Source organism: Puma concolor, chromosome B1, assembly GCF_028749965.1.
Source record: "Puma concolor isolate L17-30 chromosome B1, mPumCon1.1.hap2, whole genome shotgun sequence".
NCBI classification, from domain to species: domain Eukaryota; kingdom Metazoa; phylum Chordata; class Mammalia; order Carnivora; family Felidae; genus Puma; species Puma concolor.
Window position 1 is genome coordinate 86,905,761 of NC_141670.1, and position 19,880 is coordinate 86,925,640.

The following is a 19,880-nucleotide window of genomic DNA, read 5'->3' on the forward strand; positions in this document are numbered from 1 at the left end:
ATGTTAGGCTACTTCTGTGTCCACCGTGCCAAGATTTGATATACATTATCCCTATTAAATAACATAACAACAGTAAGATAGCTATTATCATCAGCCCCACTTTGAGGATGGGTAGACAATGACTTGGAGTGGTTTAATGACTTGCCCGATATCACAGAGCTTTGTCAGAGTTGGAATTTGCATTCAAATCTGTTTGACCTCAAAGCCTAGTAGTGTACCGAGAAGGCACAATATGAGGGTTAAAAGCATTGGCCTCCGCATTGGAGTGGTACTTCAGGACTGCCTTTGACATGGGGCTGCCAGATTTTGTTGGGTGTGGAAGGAACAGCCCTCTACAGTTGACCCCTGAACAATTCAGGGATTAGGGACATCGACCCTCAGACAGTCAACAATCCGCATATAACTCTTGACTCCTCCCAAACTTAACTGCTAATAGCCTACTGTTGAGTGGAAGCCTTGCTGATAACATAAACAGTTGATTAACACATATTTTGTACGGTATATATATTACATGCTTTATTCATACAATAAAGTAAGCTAGAGAAAAGAAAATATGATTCAAAAAGTCACAGGGAAGAGAAAATACATTTCTATTACTGCACTGCGTTTATAAAAAAAAAAAGTCCACATATAAGTGGATGCATGTAGTTTAAGGTGCCGCCATGCCTCCTTTGGTGGTAGTGCTGACTGGGCAGGCTGGCATGGATTAGGAACACTGGTGTTATCAAATACACTGATGAGATTTCTACTCGAGCCATGGAGAGATGGAGAGAAGGTTCTTAAGGGTATTTCAAAGGAAAGAATTTGCAGAAGTTACCCAGGATAAGCACGCATTCCCTGTGTCTGTACATGAGCAGGAGCTGTGCTCTAGTCAGAGAATAGCAGCTTGTGGCGTCTTTAGGAAGAATAAACTCTGCAAGGGATGGTTAGAAGGGCCAGAAAGATGCAGGCAGGTTTCAGGAAAAGATGATGCCCATGCAGAGGCCACAAGTGAAAGAGGCCAAATGCTAGCTCAGAAGTAATTGGGAGAAAAGGTGCTTTTCAGAAGGATAGAAACAGCCTCAACAAAGTTGGATGAACCAAAGGGCACCCAGAGAAGCAGGGCAGAGGGGAAGGCAGGACTTGCCGGGGCCCACAGCCTGAGAACTTAAAGAGACAGGAGAAAACTGCAAAGTCAGTACAAAATGACTGGAGACGCGTTCAGTCCCTGCACAAAAATCCCATTTGTCTCATTTTCCTGTGTACATCTCATCCTGAGATCTTGGTCAGTTAAGAAGATGCATTAGCTTTATTTCCTGTTGCTTGTTTTATAACAGCAGTAGGCATATATTTTCATTCCAAGGATATAGTATTTAAATGTTGATACCTTTTTTTAGATTGCACAGAAATATCCAAAGCAGAATCTCAGACACCATAATATCTCATTTGAGATATTCACAGACCTTGGACTGGGAGACAGAAAGGGGATATTCCTAGAAATAATAAATAATGTCCATGTTGTGTTTTAAAATATGTAAAGTGTGTATGCATGTGTTATATGTTTTTCATAACACCCTGGGGAGAAAATTGGTTGGTGAACTTATTAATTGACTAACATTTAGGTTTTGGTATTAAGAGCACAAGAGACTTGGATTTTAACTTGGTTTTTTTTTCTATGCATTTATATATTTTTTTTTAATTTTTTTTTTCAACGTTTATTTATTTTTGGGACAGAGAGAGACAGAGCATGAACGGGGGAGGGGCAAAGAGAGAGGGAGACATAGAATCGGAAACAGACTCCAGGCTCCGAGCCATCAGCCCAGAGCCCGACGCGGGGCTCGAACTCACGGACCGCGAGATCGTGACCTGGCTGAAGTCGGACGCTTAACCGACTGCGCCACCCAGGCGCCCCTCTATGCATTTATATTTTGCTTTTTTCTTAATTCTTTAGTAAAGTTAGTTTTGGAAAATTCCCACCTGTCTTGGCCAGCATTCAGAAGAACCCTTTATAGTGAAGTGGTTATGAGCCCTGACCCTGGACATACCTGGTTCCTGCCACAGTGTGACTTTGGGCAAGTTGCTTAGCTGCCCCGGTCTCAGTCTTCCTGTCTGTAAATTGGCAATAATACCTGCCTCAGAGAAGCTACTCTGAGCATTAAATGAGGTGATAGCTCTAAAGCATTGAACATAGTGCCATGTATGTTCATAGTGCATAGTAAGTACTCAATATGGTAAATAACTATTATTGTTGTTATTCATTCTTTCCCCCTAGAGGTCAGTTAAGGATTCTGTCTGAGATGTTTTCTAAGAACCAGGGAGAGCTACAGATGGAAGGAAAACAGATAGAAGCTGGGGACCAGCTGGGGATGAATAGTGATCCTCTCTTTTACGGTATATGCCCTTCTTTTTCTGATTTCTTTCCTCCCTGCTCCAAAGCTGGCCTCCTATTTGGCTTTGGTGACCCTGGTTCCTACTTAACCCTAAGGCTTCTCATTGATTTCCTCTTCAGAGCTCTCTAATCAAAGTACTGAAATGAATTGTTGGCAAAAAGCAATATATGGGTTATTTTGAAGACTTTTTTTCCCAGCTTCAGGAACTGTGAGTGTTGATTGACGTTTGCGCATACACACCCCCTCCCCCAGAATGGCAGGCTGGGGATCCCCATACCTCGGGTTCTTACGTATTCCTGTGGGTTCCCAGTGTAGCACCTCACATCCAATGGGTGCTCAGTGCTGGCTGGAAAGAAAGATCCAAAGGGCCAAGGAACTCATCTGTCAGTGCCACGGTCTCTCCGATGGAAGTTCCTAAGAAATGCTTTGAAAGGTAGATACAGATTCCTAGCCAGTTGCAGAGCTGTTGATTCTAGTCCTCCTCTTGGGCTCACTGGCCCGTTGTCATCCTGTCCTCCCCACTCCCCACCTGAACACATACATACACCTTCTGTTACATAGGTGGAATGGTGATTTATATTTAGAGAACTTTTACCCTTGGGAACTGTTATCAAGATGGACACATCAGACCCCTGTTTCTTTTTACATCTTCTCTGTGAACCCAGAAGAGGTGCCAAAGAAGTGACAGTTTCGGGCAGCCTCTCCTCTTCCATGCTTCTCTAAATTTTCTGTTTGTGAGGTACTTATGCCTAGAGAAGGAGAGATGATTCGTGTCTGTGGTGACCCCTAAATGGTTTTCTTCACTATTAATACTATTAAGGGAACGGGTGGACTACAAGCCGGAAAGTTTCGGGGTGACAAACCAATGTTGAGATGTTCGTGGCTGCTGTTTGGATCACAACAGGCTGTCTGTCCTTTCCCTTCCTCCCCCACATCCACTGCATGGCCTCATATCGCAGACATGAACACATTCTTCAAATATCACATTCTGGAACATTCTTGCACCCCATACCAAGCCTGCCCAAGGGACTTTAGGATAATGAATGAGAGCTTTCTTAACTAATGATATTCTTGACCATCTGTCCAGTTGGTCACTGAGAACATAAGGCAGATGCTCTCTCTCTCTCTCTCTCTCTTTATCCTAATCCTTGTAAAATTATAAATGTAAAGATTTTCTGTTTATTAAATCTGAAAGAGGATGTCTGCTAATACATTTTCATTGCGTGTGTGTGTGTGTGTGTGTGTGTGTGTGTGTGTGTGTGTTTAGAGTAAGGTAATTGTGAGGCTGTGGGTCTAATTGATTTTTTTTTTAATGTTTAAAAAACATTTATTTATTTTTGAGAGAGACAGAGACAGAATGCAAGTGGGTTAGGGGCAGAGAGAGAGGGAGACACAGAATCCGAAGCAGGCTCCAGGCTCTGAGCTGTCAGCACAGAGCCCGATGCGGGGCTGGAACTCACGGGCCGTGAGATCATGACCTGAGCCAAAGTTGAGCGCTCCACCGACTGAGCTACCCAGGCGCCCCTAACTGATTTTTTTTTAAGTCATGGGCTCGTGTATATGTGTTTACATTTATTCTCTGTCAGTTTGGATTTCTCAGTGTTAAAAAAGTAGGTGCCTTTATCCCTTTTTTTTTTTTTTTTTTAACATTTATAGCTAACAGAGGCAATGGAAATTTACATAGAGGAGGGAGTCTCACTTCAGTGTAAAAGCTGTAAAATTAGAAAGCTGGGCAAGTGTTTGCCACTGTATGGTTTTGTCGAGCTACAGGAATGCATCTTGAGGAAAAGGCCAGAGGAGTCAACTGGATGGAACAAGTTCAGGGTAGCCTCGCAGCTTGCATGGATGGTATTTCTGGGGGCAAGGGGTAGGTGTGCCTGTGTGTGCGTGTATGCCTGTGCTCCAGTTCGCACACGTGTGGTGCCCTTTCTGGTGGCTCTTTGAGACAGCTTTTGGGAAACCTCCCCAACGGTGACAAGACATGGTATGAATCCCCAGGAACTGAGAGACAAAGGAAGCTACAGAAGATGAGACTTAACCATGTGGTCCTGGAAGCTGGAGTTTGTGACAGAAAGATGCCCCATTCCCACTTCCGTGGCACACTATAATCTGCTGTGGGAAATTTGGCAGTTCTTGTAAAACGCGGGCTGGGGGAGCACCTGGGTAGCTTAGTCGGTTAATTAAGCATTGGACTTCAGCTCAGGTCATAATCTCGTGGTTTGTGGGTTCGAGCCCCTTATCAGGCTCTGTGTTGATAGCTCAGAGCCTGGAGGCTGCTTCGGATTTTGGGTCTCCCTTTCTCTCTGCCCCTCCCTTACTCATTCTCTGTCTCTGTCTCTTTCTCTCTCTCTCTCTCTCAAAAATAAACATTAAAAAGAAAGAAGGAAAGAAAAGAAAGAAAGAAGGAAGGAAGGAAGGAAGGAAGGAAAGAAAGAAAGAAAGAAAGAAAGAAAGAAAGAAAGAAAGAAAGAAAGAAAGACAGAAAGACAGACCTGGGTTGTGTTGTGAGGATGCTGGCCAGGCCAGACACTACTGTCTGGTACAGTACAGATACTAGCATGGAAGAGGTTCCCCTCTGGACAAAGAAGGGACATTCTACTTACTAATGATTTTTAAATGACATCTACCTTGACCAGATGCAGAGGGGAAAGTCATCTATCTATGTGTGTGCAAAACTCAGTCATGTTCAAGTAAAGAACATGATAAACTAAAGCAGGAAGAAGTTGCCTTTGGTAGGCGCCCTTTCCTCTCAAGTGGCTCATTTGAGAGCATTTGCCTCCTCTGTGTTGGGGCTTTAAAGCTCGTTCGTTGTCACATAGGTGTCATTTTTATTTCAAGGGCTACTTTCTCCTGATTCTAATTTAGGTTTTGCTAAGCAAAGGCCAATTTCATTTTAGTTCTTGAGTGTCAGTTGCAGATCTGTTGAGCAGTTTATTTGCTTGTTCTTGTGGGTTCTGCCTTCAGGTTTGATGCTTGCCTTTTTTCCCCCTTCCTCCTCAAGAGTGTGTTCTACTTTATTCAGATTATCTTCATCAGTGAACTGAAAAAGTAAGCTTACTCTCAAAAGGGAGAAACATTTTCATAATGGAAACACAAAATTATAATAGGCTAACGAAAGATTGTAGACCTGAAAGTCAAAATACTTAGGTTAAAATATTTAGAGGCTTCTTTACCCAGGCATTTATTTTCACATGAAATCATACAACTCTTTCAACAAATACGTCTGAAGCCTTTGTTAAGTGCTCAAGTGGGTACCGAAATGCAATGGTGAACAAATCAGATGTTGTCCTGTCCTCACAGGTCTGCCTCATTTTTAGTTTAATATTAAAAAAAAAAAAAAAAACAACTTCCAATGTGACCCTTCCCTGTAGCATGATTTAACTATCAATATTTTTGTAGGCCCTCTACTACAAAAGCCATCCCTGCTCATTCTTTGATAGCATCAGACCTCTGGACATACCACTTGAATTTTGTTTCTCGGTCCTATTTCCTTCACTGAAGAAAAAAGCAGTCATCCCATTGTAGAACCTTGTCGAAGGAAAAAGACTTCACATTTTACCTTCTCCTACAGGATAGTAACATTCTAAAGTTGCAGTAATCAAGGTGAAAATGTTTTTCTTGTTTAAGTTTGAAACTGATAAAATCACACACTGATTATGTGATAATGCAAGCAACTTACAAAGCCTGGTTTTTCTTAAAGTTACCCGGCTTTGAGCATTTCCATTGTTCTTTTTCACATTTTTCAGAACATGAAGAAGGAGCGAAGTGAAAGTCTGATGTGTCAAATTGTGAAATGTTTGGTTGTGGTGGGAAGGTAGAGAGGTGGATGGAAACTGTCCAGGAAACTGGACAAAACAAGTTAGTGGCCTATAATTATATTAATGGCTAACACTTATTGAGTGCTTGCTATGTACTTTGGAATGGTCTAGGAATTTTAAAATGCTAATAGTGATATAAAAACAACAAATACGTCTTGAGTGCCAATTCTATGTCTGGCCCTGTTCTTGGCCACGTAAAGGTATTTACACATTTAATCTTCAGAAGAACAATATGAGATAGGTGGTATTATTTGTGATTGTTTGGAAAACGAGAGAACAGATTTCAGAGGGATAAAATAATGTGTTTTAAGGTCCACCTTGTAAGTGATAGGGTCAGGATTCAAGTCCATGTTTTTCTCACTTGAAAGCTGATAGAGTAGCTCTTGGTAGAATCCTTTTTACTAAGCAATGCTTATTTTCATTCCCTTACAAATTTATGAACTGGCCCAATTAGTCCGAAAAGTGCCCAGGCAGAGACTCTTGGTTAAGCATTCATATCCACTCTGTATTTTTGAACACTCTTTTGTGAATTCATTAGTGACCATGCCATACTCTTCTCTCTGAGAAAAGTACTTACGATACACCTTCCAAACATTTATTGAACACCTATTACATACAAAGCTTATGTGCACTTATGTTTACGGGCATAAATTAAACTATCTGCAAGGAATGATAGAGAATGTAAAGATTGAGAAAGCCATTGTGCCAAAACGTTTTGACACTCTTCCTATTGAGAGGTAAGGTCTGTGTCTCCCTGCACTTGGGTGGGCTTATGAGTACTTGGACCAATAGAATACATGGAGTTCATGACTTCCAAGGTTTCCAAGGCTGGGTCATAAAAGGCCATGGTAACTGTCACCCAGTCTTCCTGGTTGGTACCCCTGCCCTGGGAGAGGTCAGCTACAATGTACGAATTTCACCTATGCTGACACTGCCTTGCTGGAGAGGCCACAGGTAGGCTCTCTGATTGGAAGCTCCAGTGTACCTCCCAACCAACAGCCAATGTCAGTTGCCTGCTCTGCAGATGAACCATGCTGGGTGGCCAGCCTACTGGAGCCTTCTGATGATGTAGCACCAACAGACTCGTGACTGTAACCATAAGGAACCCTAAGTGAGCCCTACCCAAATTCCTGACTCACTGAACCAAAATGGTGTTTTAAGCCCTTGAGTTTTGGGAATAGATGTTATAACTACAAGAATTAACCATACTTACAAAATTTTAAAAATCTCCCAAGCTTTGAAACTAAATATTCTGTGGTCAGTGGCTTTTTTTAAACTAATTTTATTTGAAAGGATCAAAGCGTATAACTGGATATAGTACAGTATTAACAGTGGCCACTTAATTTAGAGATGACCTTAATTTTTTGGGATGACTTTAATTTGAAATGATATTTTTCACATAGTGATTTCTATAGTATTTGCTATAATTACTGTATGTTCCTTATTCCTTAATTTATCCTTCCTTTTTTGTTCACCAAAAGCAGATAAAATAAGGTAAGACTGACATTTATGTATTGCCTGATGTATGAATTTTAAATATTTGAAAATTATTAAATATAGGAAAAAATTCGGTCCTGTTATATTTATTTTCACAAATAGAATTAGCTGCCTAATTTTGGCAGCTAAGTATGCTTTTGGCAGAATAGTAGAGACACTACAGAAAACTGTGCTGTTTTAAGAATTTAATACCATCAACCACACCCCTCCCCACTCCAGTTATTTTTCTATTGTGGGGCATTATAATTTAATAACATACAGAAATTGTTAGCAAGCTAATAATTTATTGTAAATACTGCTATGCTGTCTCCTTCCCTTGACTTTGTGGCTGTCCCAGCAATTCTCTGAGAATATGTGTCACAGATTTGCAAACTCTTGGCCATTTTGATAACTGGGCTCAAGTCCTGTCCCTGAGCCGTAGAGGAAATTGAACCCTTTCTGAGAGCCTTGGATTTTTTCTTCTGTGTTCCTTCTCCTTTTTCTTAGTCTGTCTTTCTGTTTTTGTCACGCACATACACACCCTATAAAATCTTATCCTGAATGATCCACTGGGATTGTGATATTAAGTGATTTCCTTGATTACTACCCTGAGTCCCTTTCCCTGCTTCCAGAAAGCCTTGATATTGGGAAAAAAAGCATGCCAAAATGTATCATTCAGGGATTCATACATGAACACTGTTCGAAGTTGCTCATGTAAGTGATGCTGGCCCTAACCCATTTACATAAAAGATTGGAAGTCTTGGAGATAAATAAATAAATGCCTGTGTAGTATAAAATCCTTTTCTTCAGTATCTGAATAATTGGCACAAAAAGGTTTTGTGGTTCATCTCTCAACACCGATCTAAAGGTCTTAGGTTCAAATTGATACTAATCAAGACTTAAATTGGATGGGATCTCCTGGAAAGGAGGCGGCAGCTAGGAGGGTGGGAAAATCTGGGGCAGTCTTGGTACCGTCTGAAAAGTGTTTGGCCATCTTAGACCAGGTCAGGCTGTAGCTTTCTGCAGCAGCTCCTACAGGGCTCCAGATTATACGTATTTCCTGTCTCGGGTGACCTTAGTGGAAAAACAGCTGGGATTCACTTAACACTGAAACTTATTATTTTGTAATTACTCAGCTTTGATTACCCAAACCTCACATTAGTCCCTTCCAGCAATATGACTTTTTTCTGCTCCTCTTTGTACAGATATATTTGTATGCCAAAGTAAGTTAGTAGTCTTTCCTTTTAGATTAATTCCCAGGGCACATCTGTCCACATACATATCAAATGGGTCAAGCCACTGACCTGTGTGGTTGAGAGAGAAATCTGTAAGTATCAGAATGATACTTCCTAAAACCTTTGTAGTGAGTAGCGAGCAGAGATGCAGACGTTACTCAGGGAACCAGCACATATTAGGAGCTGGCCTTTATGGCATGTCATCTATGCAACGAAGGTTCTGTGTTAGCCACTCGATAGTTTGTTTACTCCTGACAGCACCTTCAAAGGTAGTATTCCCGCATCCACTGTTAGAAAATCAAGGCTCAGAGCAGACATTAGTCCTGACCAGACACTAAGTTGTGATTCAAACTCAGATTTGTTTGAATCCTGTTCTTTAGAACACACCAGTCTTGAAAAGCAAAGGTCGAATCTGGGATGTTTCATACATCTGATGTACTTATTTTCACCCAATTTTTTTGGTCTGCCTAGTGCATGAGACACGGGTGAGCCCTTGAAAACTCTGTGTAAGCAATCAACCATTGCTGATGGTGTGCACCAAGAGGCCTGACTATCTAGGCTCTTGCAAAGGAGGAAGACCCTGATAAATCCTTTTGTAAAGTTAGGATATCATTCATTGATTAGTACTTATTGAGCAGCTCTTAGCTGCTCAATTAGCAGTTATTAGTAGGTACTTACTGAGCAGCTCCTTCATGCCAGGAATTGAGTTTTGGCGTCTTTCCTGAGGGAGCTTACTATCTGATGGAGGTGCCAAGGATGTGGAGGCAAGGCTACTGGGCAGAGTAAAGCCCATTTTATGATGAGAATAATCTCATATGGACCCAGATGATCTATAGCTTCGAATTTTCACATGTCATATTACTTTTTAAAGGCGGGGGGTAAATTTACAGCTCCCGTATAGGCCAGGAGAGACTTGGAAGGCAGGGCTCTGCCAGAGGTTTCAAAAATCTTAATATGGATGAGTCAGGGCCCAAATGCTCACAGGGAACTGTGTTGGTTTGGCAAGGCTGTTGATTTGTGAAGGGGAGCAGCTACTATCTGGACTGACTTTATAATTGAGAAGGTCACGAAGCTGGTAAAGCCAAGAGACATTGATTTTGAACTTACAGCTCTGTAGGTGAAGGTCTGCCCCTGATTTCCAAAAGCAGAACAAATTGGCTGTATTTTACATGAGAAACAGCACCATCAGTAGGAGCCAACTGATATGTGAGTAATTATACTTCTCCTTTTTACTTCAGTAAAATAAATAGTAGCAATGTGTATCCGAAAAAATACAAAGAGGCTAAAAAGAAAGACGGATTCTACCTTGATGGAATTTTACGAAGTAAAAGCAAACCATAATTCCGAACACAACTGAGTATTCAGTGTCAACTTAATTTAGACTTTCACTTCCATATATGTACCTATCACAAAATGGCTTTTGAATTTTGCCAGCAAACCCTTTATATATAAAAATAAAAGCAAGTCTTTACTTAATGCTTCCCTGTGAGTTCTTGGCACTTAATGGTGGAGATACCTGCATGGGTAGGAGTTTTACGCTGTAAGTACATTTACGTGTCAGTGAAAGGTAAAGACAGCTTCAACCCAGATAGACATGGTTGTTGGACAATTTTGGTGTCTGTGCGATATAAATAATTTGATGATTTGGGGGAAAGAAACCTAAGAGATGGGAAGTTAGGAGCCACTGGAACCTTCCAGCAATTTGAAAAGAGTCTTGAGAAAATCTTCTGATAATTTGAAGAGAGCTGCAAGGAATAAAACCTAAAAAGCCCCTCTTTAATTTTAGCAGTTCTATTGTTTTTGGTAAGGTGAGGAGGGGGGAGGGTCATGAGAGGGAGGAGGTGATTGTTTTTCTGATAGACATCATGTGTTCATGATGGACAGTCTGAGCTGGTCAGTATATGACACCGAATCCCGGCTTCCAAAAAAGACCAGGCCACAGCAGGGTCAGAAAGACTCTAGTCTTGTACCTTACTGATCTACAGGAACCAGAGGGCCCAAGCTCCATGGTTACCTTCTGCTCCTCCCCTCCCCGCCCCCCAAAATGAATCAGCCAGCCAGACTAGTGCTTCAAGTGTGGAAAGGCAGAAAGCCACCTCCAGCCCTATAAACAATAGAAACATTCACAGTTTGGTAAAAGTCCATGATAAAGTACTTTTCTATGCCACTAATTTGGTAAACTTTGGGTAAGATTATGTTTTCCTTGTATTTTGTCCTATATAGTGTTTTCCTCATCAAAACATAAAAGGCTTGTAATGTGCTTCTTACATTTCCTCCGGCATGAGTGTTATATCAGAATACATCTCACTTATGAAACGATTAGCAATTTCCTCCTTAATTCAGTGAGTTTATAAAGTACCTATAGGATGCATTTTTTTCCTAAAACACCTCCTCAAAGGTCAGATTCTTCAAAGAATCAAACCAAAGGGAGTTGTCTGAAATTTAGAAAGTAGGGACCCATTTATACGATGAAATGTGGAATATAATCAAGTTGTTGAAATATGAAGTTTGCTTCTGATTTTCTCCATAAGAAGGAATTTTTTCCAGCAGCTCCAAGGTTGGAGGAGAAGGAGTGTAAGGTCTGCCTCTATACTTCATGACACACATTCTTAAATAGTCTCTTTTCAATATGCCTGATGGGTTTTATTCTACCAGTGTGCATCTGTTTGTATATTGAATGTTTTAGAGAGCACTGAACATCATACCAGAATGCTACTGTATGTTTAGCAAAATGTTAGACTATAAGAGAGAAAACTTGAGATCTGTTTCCTTTTACTTAAAAAAAAAACAAGCAAGCAAGCAAACACACAAAATTAGAAGTAGAGGACATTTCAGTCTATAGTATTCCAGATGGTCAGTTATTGTCAGTTTTAGCATCAACCATGATGTACCAGAAGATTCTGACCTCATGATGTTTCCAAATAAAGGTCCTGTATGTTTTAAACAAACTAATAACTATAAGGACCCCAAAGTAGAGTATAAAAGGGAATGTGGAACCCCCTGCGAAACAAATTAAGAAATCCTTTAAGGCTATCCAAAATGTGGATTCGCTTCAGGCAGGAAGCAGGAAAAGTGCTGACAGCAGCATCTCACAGTGAGTGCGTGGGAGGAAGTGGGGGGACCTTTCTTCCCATGGATACTGGCCATTTTAACTTTCCGGATAGGATGGCATGACTTGAGTCATTTGTCTTCCTTGATTCCTCTTAGGAAGAAGGAATATTGACCATTTATTACAGTTCTACCCAATTCTTTAGATTTATTCTCTCTCTGTGTCTCTGTCTCTGTCTCTCAGTGTCTCTCTACCCCCTCAGTTCAGAGTTCATACCTGGCTGCCTCTTTGCTATACAACCCAGTGATGTTAAACAAAGAAAAAGGGACAAGAAGGGCTTTAGAATCCAGCTAACCTGAGTTCTGGCTACTCTTTTTTTTTTTTTTTTTAATTTTTAAAATGTTTATTTATTTTTGAGAGAGACAGACAGACAGAGTGTGCGCAGGGGAGGGGCAGAGAGAAAGGGGGAGACCCAGAATCCGAAGCAGGCTCCAGGCTCCAAGCTGTCAGCTCAGAGCCCGATGCTAGGCTCCAGCCCACTAACGAGGAGATCACGACTTTAGCTGAAGTCAGAAGCTTAACCAATTGAGCCACACAGGCGCCCCTGGCTATGCTACTTAATTGCCCTGTGATCTTAGGCAGATTTCTCAATAGCTCTGTGCCTCTTGTTTCTTCATCTAGAATGGGAATAATAATACCAAGTTCGTGTTGTGCGGCTTTAAGTAAATAATGTATATAAAATGTTTAGCACAGTGTCTGGCACATTGCAAACATCTAATGAATGTTAGCTATTACAGTTAGGTTAAAAATATTAAGATGGGTGTTGCAATGACTCACTTGCAAACCACAGAAACATTTCATCTACTGGAATTCAGTCATTCAGCAACCACCGCTACTGATCAGGAATAAAAACAAGTGAATACTGTACAATTAAGGAAGTAAGCAGAAAAGCCTCTAGAAAGCCAACATAGAGGCTCAAAATCTATGTCCTAGAACTACGTACTTTCCTCATAGGGCTGCTTCTCCAGTTCTTATGCAGTTCTTTACTCATTTGGTCCTATGTATTTGTGTTTTACACATGATTTTTAACAACTGTGACAACTGATTTCTAAGCCTATGGCAGATTAGACACAGCAAATTAGAAGGGAGAAGGACCAATAGAGGCAGCCACATGGTGGGCAGAAATAAGTAATAACTCAACTGCAAATAGAAGGAAAACCAAACCTATTGAAAGATGGAAAACTCTAAGAGCACAGAAATTCAAAGCCATTTACTTGATGACACTGGTTCTTAAACCTTTAGCCTGCGTCAGACTCATTTGGAAGGCTTGTTAAAACACAGATCTTTTGGCCTCACCCCAAGAGTGTCTGAGTCAGTAGGTCTGGGGAGGTTCCGAGTATCTGCAGTTCCAGCAAGTTCCCAGGAGGTGCTGCTGCCTTCCGGCCTCGGGGCCACACTGGTGTAGCGGTAACACAACATCTCATGAAAAAAGTTTCATTTTGTTCACTTTTCTCTGTTCAAGAAGGCAAAAGGGCTTGTGCTTCCTTCTAGAAAGAGAATACATTCAAAATAATTAATTCAAAATAACCTTTTTGGCATGTGAAGGGGGAACTTCGGACTATTCAGAAGAGGTAGCGGTCTGCGGTGATGCAATGCCTCAGGCTCCTGGGTAGCCAGGTCATCCAGTGGTTGTGATAATGGGGAGTGAGGGGGGTGGGGTGGAGCAAGGTAGCTGTTCCCACTCGACAATGCTATTTGTGAGTTTTTCGGAGGTATTTGTGTTTGTGTCATTGCTGTGCTTCCTCCTCCTTTTCTTAGTGCCTTTCTAGACAAAAAGACTTCACAAACAGATGTTTTTTCTGCCACACCAACTGTTTGATTCAACTTAGCTCTCATAAATAGTTGAGTTTGTTTCAGTAACAATGTCAAAACACTGGGCTCCGTGGCAGTTGCATATACAGGCACCATATTGTCATTCCCTTTTCAGTTCCTTTTGCCAGTTAGTGGTAATTTCTGCCAGCGCCAAATGAAGTCTGAGTAACAAGTCATTGGACTAAGGTGACCGTTTGCGAAAGTGGCAACAGCCTTCTTCGTGAAGACCATTTCCATTCTGAACATCAGATTTTTAAATTTTTCATTAAATAAGAGGAAGATACATCTAGACTGGCAAAAATTACTACTGGCCAAGGTTGTATTTTAGTAACTGGGTATAAACTTAGCCTTGCTACTTGCCTGGAAGGACATATTGGAACTCTGGCACCATGGTGAACTTTGATCGTTGTTTTGATTACAGAAATCCTTCAGAGTTCTCTCGTACCAGACCTTCTAAGAACAGCATTTTGTTTCTTGCTAATCTTAGAGGTGCTAAAGTGCCATCTCCCCCCGTATCAGAGGCAGTATGTTTTTTAACTAGAGAATGCAGTCTTCCATATCATAGTTAGGGGATTACTTTCATTAGGCAGATCTCGCTCTATGATAAATATCCTTGGTGCCTTGAGCTGTTTAACTTACTTAGGGATGGTGGTTTTTTGTTTTTTGTTTTTTGTTTTTGTTTTTTGTTTTTTGTTTTTTGAATCCAATTCTGATAAAAAGCGATGACTGTTCCCAGAATGTTCAGTGAAAAATGAAATATGGCTCCAGGATTTGGTGCTGGTGGCTGAGAGGGAGTAGGAGTGAAAAGGGGAGATGAGTAGAGCTTTGAAAATCCATCTCTGCATGTGAGTGCCCCGTAGAAATCCACATCAGATGTGCATGCCTGATTGTCACCACTGACGATATGAAATTTAAGCCATTGTATTCCTTGATAACTTGGAATAAAAACAAAAATTTCTGGGCCCACAGTTGCTTATTCTTTCTCTGCCTGTTTAGCTGAGCAGAGATCATTCTCTGCTGATGTCATTGAATTCCAACTAGACCTGGACCCTCTGGCTGAAATCCAGTGGCCTGTGTATTTAGATTTCTGTTTACATGGGATCATGCTGATCACTGCATTAATACTGTAATTAGGGACAGGTCAAACCTTTTACTTCTGTGTGTGTGCTACAGAATCTTCAGCACCTGTATTTAAATAGATTCTAGAGTGTTTAAGAACATCAGAATATCATTTATAACAGTGATATTTTAGGTAGGCAATGGCTATTCGAACGCTGTTTTATAACATTTAATGTAGGATCTGACAGTCTCTGTAGGAGAAATCCATAAAATAAGCAAGACTTTAATTTTCCTTTTAATTTAGCGTCTGGCTTTAAAATGGCTTTCTATGCATTTACTGTGACTGGCCATATTAGCACTGATCTAATGCCCTGTTCAAAGAAATCTTTATAATGTTTTTTTAGGACCTGTGTAGCTGAGCTATATCAGGGGCAGAGTATTGGGGTTAAATTAAAAGAAGTTACCCCATCTTGGTTCACAGTTTTTACTTTGATTTCAAGCTTGTGCTAATGATGTCTGTGACTTCTGATGGCTTAACAGTCCCTTTTCTCTAATGCCCTTGCAAATCCCAGCTGGACTCTTCCAGACCTTTATTAATATAAATAAAAATTGATATTGTTCCATGTATCACATCACATGTAAAAAATTAAAGATCTTTTGAGTTCTAAACATAGTAACTTTTGTTGGAGGAAAACAGTTTCGCCTGTATTTTAATGCCTCTTAAATTTCTATTTGAAAAAGATGCATATTTGATTTTTCCATTGCAATGCTATAGAAACCCTGGCAATTTCTGTAAAACTAATAGATCCTCTTGTTTTTTTCCTATCTCTTAACCTGATCTTTAACTCTTGTAGACACGTTTCAAATCACCCAAGGTCAGTTTTCACTCCAGCCTCCTTCATAAGGGTTGACTCCCTTCAGTGATGAATATACTAATACAAATTTATAAAATGTGACCTATATCAGACTATCTAATGGTTCAGACATGATAATCCCTTTATTAAACCCTCATTTATTTCTTTAAAAAAATTTTTTTAGTGTTTATGTTTGAGAGAGAGTGAGAGAGAGAGAGACGGAGCACAAGCAAGGTGGGGGGTGATGCAGAGAGAGAGAGAGAGGGAGACACAGAATTCGAAGGAGGCTCCAGGCTCTGAGCTGTCAGCACAGAGCCCGATGTGAGGCTTGAACTCATTGAACTGCGAGATCATGACCTGAGCCAAAGTTGGATACTCAACCGACTGAGCCACCCAGGCACTCCACACTCATTTATTTCTTTATGCTTTTATTTCATGTTTTTTTTAATAAGGATTTATTTTATTTCCTTTTAATAATCAGATAATGAAACTGTCAGAGTATTTCTTTTCAACTTTGACCTAAATCCCTGGTCAGCAAATTCTCCTAAAGCACCTTCCTTAGTAACTATATGTTATCAGATTTTCAAAGCTTTTCCTTCCATAAGTATTCTATACAGTAGGGGAAAGTGATTTCCTTCAGAGAAGGGGACCCCCTCTCTACCCCAACTCATTCCTTCAGGAATTCCTACTGAATTCCTACTTTATTCCCAATGACTGTGCTAATTGAATATCTACTATGTTCCTGTGACTGTGCTAGGGATATTACAGTGAATAAGAAAGACGTTTCTCTTTCCTTCATGAAGCTTAAAGTCACTGATGACGTTTGATAACGTAATGAGATCTTTTCCATTGTAGTATACGACTACCTTTAGACCAATTGAAAAAATGAAAATAAACCTCAAGCAGAAATAATAAGAGTTGTTCTAGAAAGCACGGAATTCTGATTTTGCCATACATTTAGAACGTCTAGGCAATAACTAAAATCCCAATGAAAAAAGACCGTCTTCACCTGAACGATAGTGTTGTTCAGCATGCGCAGAAGAACAGACGATATTACCGCATCTTACATACAAGATGCAGCCTTCTCAGGGGAAAACACATCCCAGACTCTTTCATTTCTCTCATACCTGTTCTCTTTTTCTTTTCCTTCCATTTCTGATTTCTAACTGAGCTTGGATTTTTTTTTTTTTTTATTAGGCCAAGGACATAAAGATCCATGTTTAAACCCATAGGGTTAATTCAGAAGAACAAGTAATTTATACTGAAATGTTCATTGTAGTGCTTTTTAAAACAACAACAACAACAACAAAATTGTAAACTAAAAAAAGAAAAAAAAAGCTCAATAATAAGGGAGTAGAGAAACAAAAATAGTAGGAATACCAGAAAGGTAACCTGTGGTGGTTGGCACTGTGCTGAAACACGAAATACCGGAGACGGACAGAAGACAGGTACTTGAACGTACAGATGAACAATAATGCCATAGAGCATACAATCTTTGTTTCATATCTAGTATCGACCTCTCCATTCATTCACCAAAATCAAGCAGGAATAATGAAAGAATTACATCAAATATTAGGTACTTTTTCTTACAAAAGTAACATATTAGTAATTTAAATAATACTGTAAACTCAAAGTTGACTTCCACCAAAAATAAATGAAGTGTTTAAAGGAAAACAAAATTTGACTGCACTTTTTAAAAGAATCGTACTTTCTTTCCTTCTTGGTTCATTATTTGCTGATATTTAACTTTTAAAGGATATGATACGCAATTTCTCAGATGAATAAAATAAAACTTCTCTAGAAATCCACATTCTGGTTTTTTAAAAAGCACTTTTCTGGGGGGATGCCTGGGTGGCTCAGTTGATTAAGCTTCCGACTTCGGCTCAGGTCGTGATCTTGCGGTTCATGAGTTCGAGCCCCATGTTGGGCTCTGTGCTGACAGCTTGGAGCCTGGAGCCTGATTCGGAATCTGTGACTCCCTCTCTCTCTCTGACCCTCCCCTGCTCACATTCTGTCTCTTGCTGTCTCTCAAAAAATAAATAAATGTTAAAAAACACCAACAACACTTTTTTTTTTTTTTTTTAAAGAGAAAGTTAGGGTAAGTCTGTGTTTCATTAGAGGTTAGACTTCCATCAACCCCAACCATCTGGAACCTGCAAGTGAGTTTAAAAAATAAATAAATAGGGGTGCTTGGTGGCTCAGTCGGTTGGGTGTCCGACTTCTGTCTGTGCTGACAACTCAGAGCCCTGGAGCCTGCTTCAGATTCTGTCTCCGTCTCCCTCTGCCCCTCCCACAATCACACATTGTCTTTCTCTCTTTCTCTCTCTCAAATATAAATAAACATTTAAGAAATTAAAATAGATAAATAGTTAAACAAACAAACAAACAAACAAACAAACGTTACAAATAAAAAACTCAGAGAGGAATAGGCTAGGGGGAAGCACTTAACCCTGGAGAGGCATGGAGCCACCCTAAGATCTTCAGCAGGCTGACCCTGTGTAAAATAAGAGAGCAGACTAGAAGCAGTGTGAAAGCGAGAAGTTTAGAGAGCAGAGAGTAGGAAAAAAAGAAATATAAAAAGCCACCTGGAAGGCATGGCAATTTGGGGTCATTTCACGCAGGGTCAAGGAGTGCTATTGAGTTCTACACCCCCATATAATTGAATAGCAGCCTATTGTTACTGTTAATATTTGTAATGATGATCCTGTAATACACCACCAAGAAAATGGTATTTTTTGTTTTGGAATATATGAATGTAAGTATGTAATGTCTTAGAAAGATTTCCATAAAAATCGCTTTTACCTCATCAACTTAACCTTTGTATCTGAATAATTCAACTATGTGGAATACTATATTTCTCTCTCTTTTGTTTTAAGTTTATTTATTTATTTTGAGAGACAGCTAGCTGAGTTGGGGAGAGGCAGAGAGAGAGGGAGTGAGAGAGACTCCCAAGAAGGCTCTGTACTGTCAGCACAGAGCCTGATGCCGGGCTCGAACTCACAAACTGTGAGATCATGACCTGAGCTGAAATTAAGAGTCGGACACTCAAGTGACTGAGCCACCCAGGCGCCCCTGTATTTCTCTTAAAGCCAGATAAAGTGTTTATCTCAACCATCACCTCAGAACATTCTTTTGCTGACCAAGAGGCTATTCCTTAGATTTCTTCTGTTTTACTGCCACCAAGTTGACTGATTTCATCCTCTTCTATAATTTCAGAAAAATAAGTTTTGGCAAATAGTTCCTGGAGTCTGCATCAGTGTCTTGGGGCAAATTTTGTTTTAGATTCCTAAGTTACGGTTTTTATTATTTCTGTGAGGTTTTTTTTTTGTTGTTTTTTTTTTTTTAATTTTTTTTTTTTTCAACGTTTTTATTTATTTTTGGGACAGAGAGAGACAGAGCATGAATGGGGGAGGGGCAGAGAGAGAGGGAGACACAGAATCGGAAACAGGCTCCAGGCTCCGAGCCATCAGCCCAGAGCCTGACGCGGGGCTCGAACTCACAGACCGCGAGATCGTGACCTGGCTGAAGTCGGACGCTTAACCGACTGTGCCACCCAGGCGCCCCTTTTTTTGTTGTTTTTTTAGAGAACTTTTTAGTTATACTCTTATTTGCAAATAAAACAAAGTTTTACCATCTTATTCTCTGACAGTAAAAAAATGAACAGCTTCTGCAGGCATAAGGGCGAGAAGGCCTCTGAAGTTGAGAAAGCAAGTCTGCATGGTATTTTACCGCATTTAGCTCAGTAGTTAGGAGCGCCCTGGGTTTAGACTCGGGCTGCTTGGGTTTTAAGTCCTGGCTGTTATTTACTAGTCTTAGGATGCTGGGTCAGTCACTTAACCTTTCCAGTTCTCAGTTTCTATGTCTAAAAAGTGGGCCCTAGGTAATAGGCTGTTGGGATAATGCATTTAAAGTGCTTAGCTTAGCCTGCGCACAGTACTGAAAAACTGTAAGCTATTATTATCACTCACTGATTTGCTTTTATGGCCAAAAGACTTAAAACATGACTGAATCTTACCTTAATGACTCAAGGAGACTATGAAAACAAAACTAGCATTAGCTAAAGTTGAACTGTGTGCCAGGCCTCAAAATAGGTGCTTTTTAGAACTTCTGACATGACACCTTTGAAAGTACGTGGGAAACGGAAGTAC

General features: G+C 40.3%; 1 protein-coding gene across 2 annotated transcripts in view; it reads left to right on the plus strand.

Moving 5' to 3' along the window:
• The window catches only part of MAML3 (mastermind like transcriptional coactivator 3), a 418,575-nt gene that overhangs the window by 78,339 nt on the left and 320,356 nt on the right, over positions 1–19,880 (plus strand). The gene's annotated exons all lie outside the window — the stretch shown is intronic.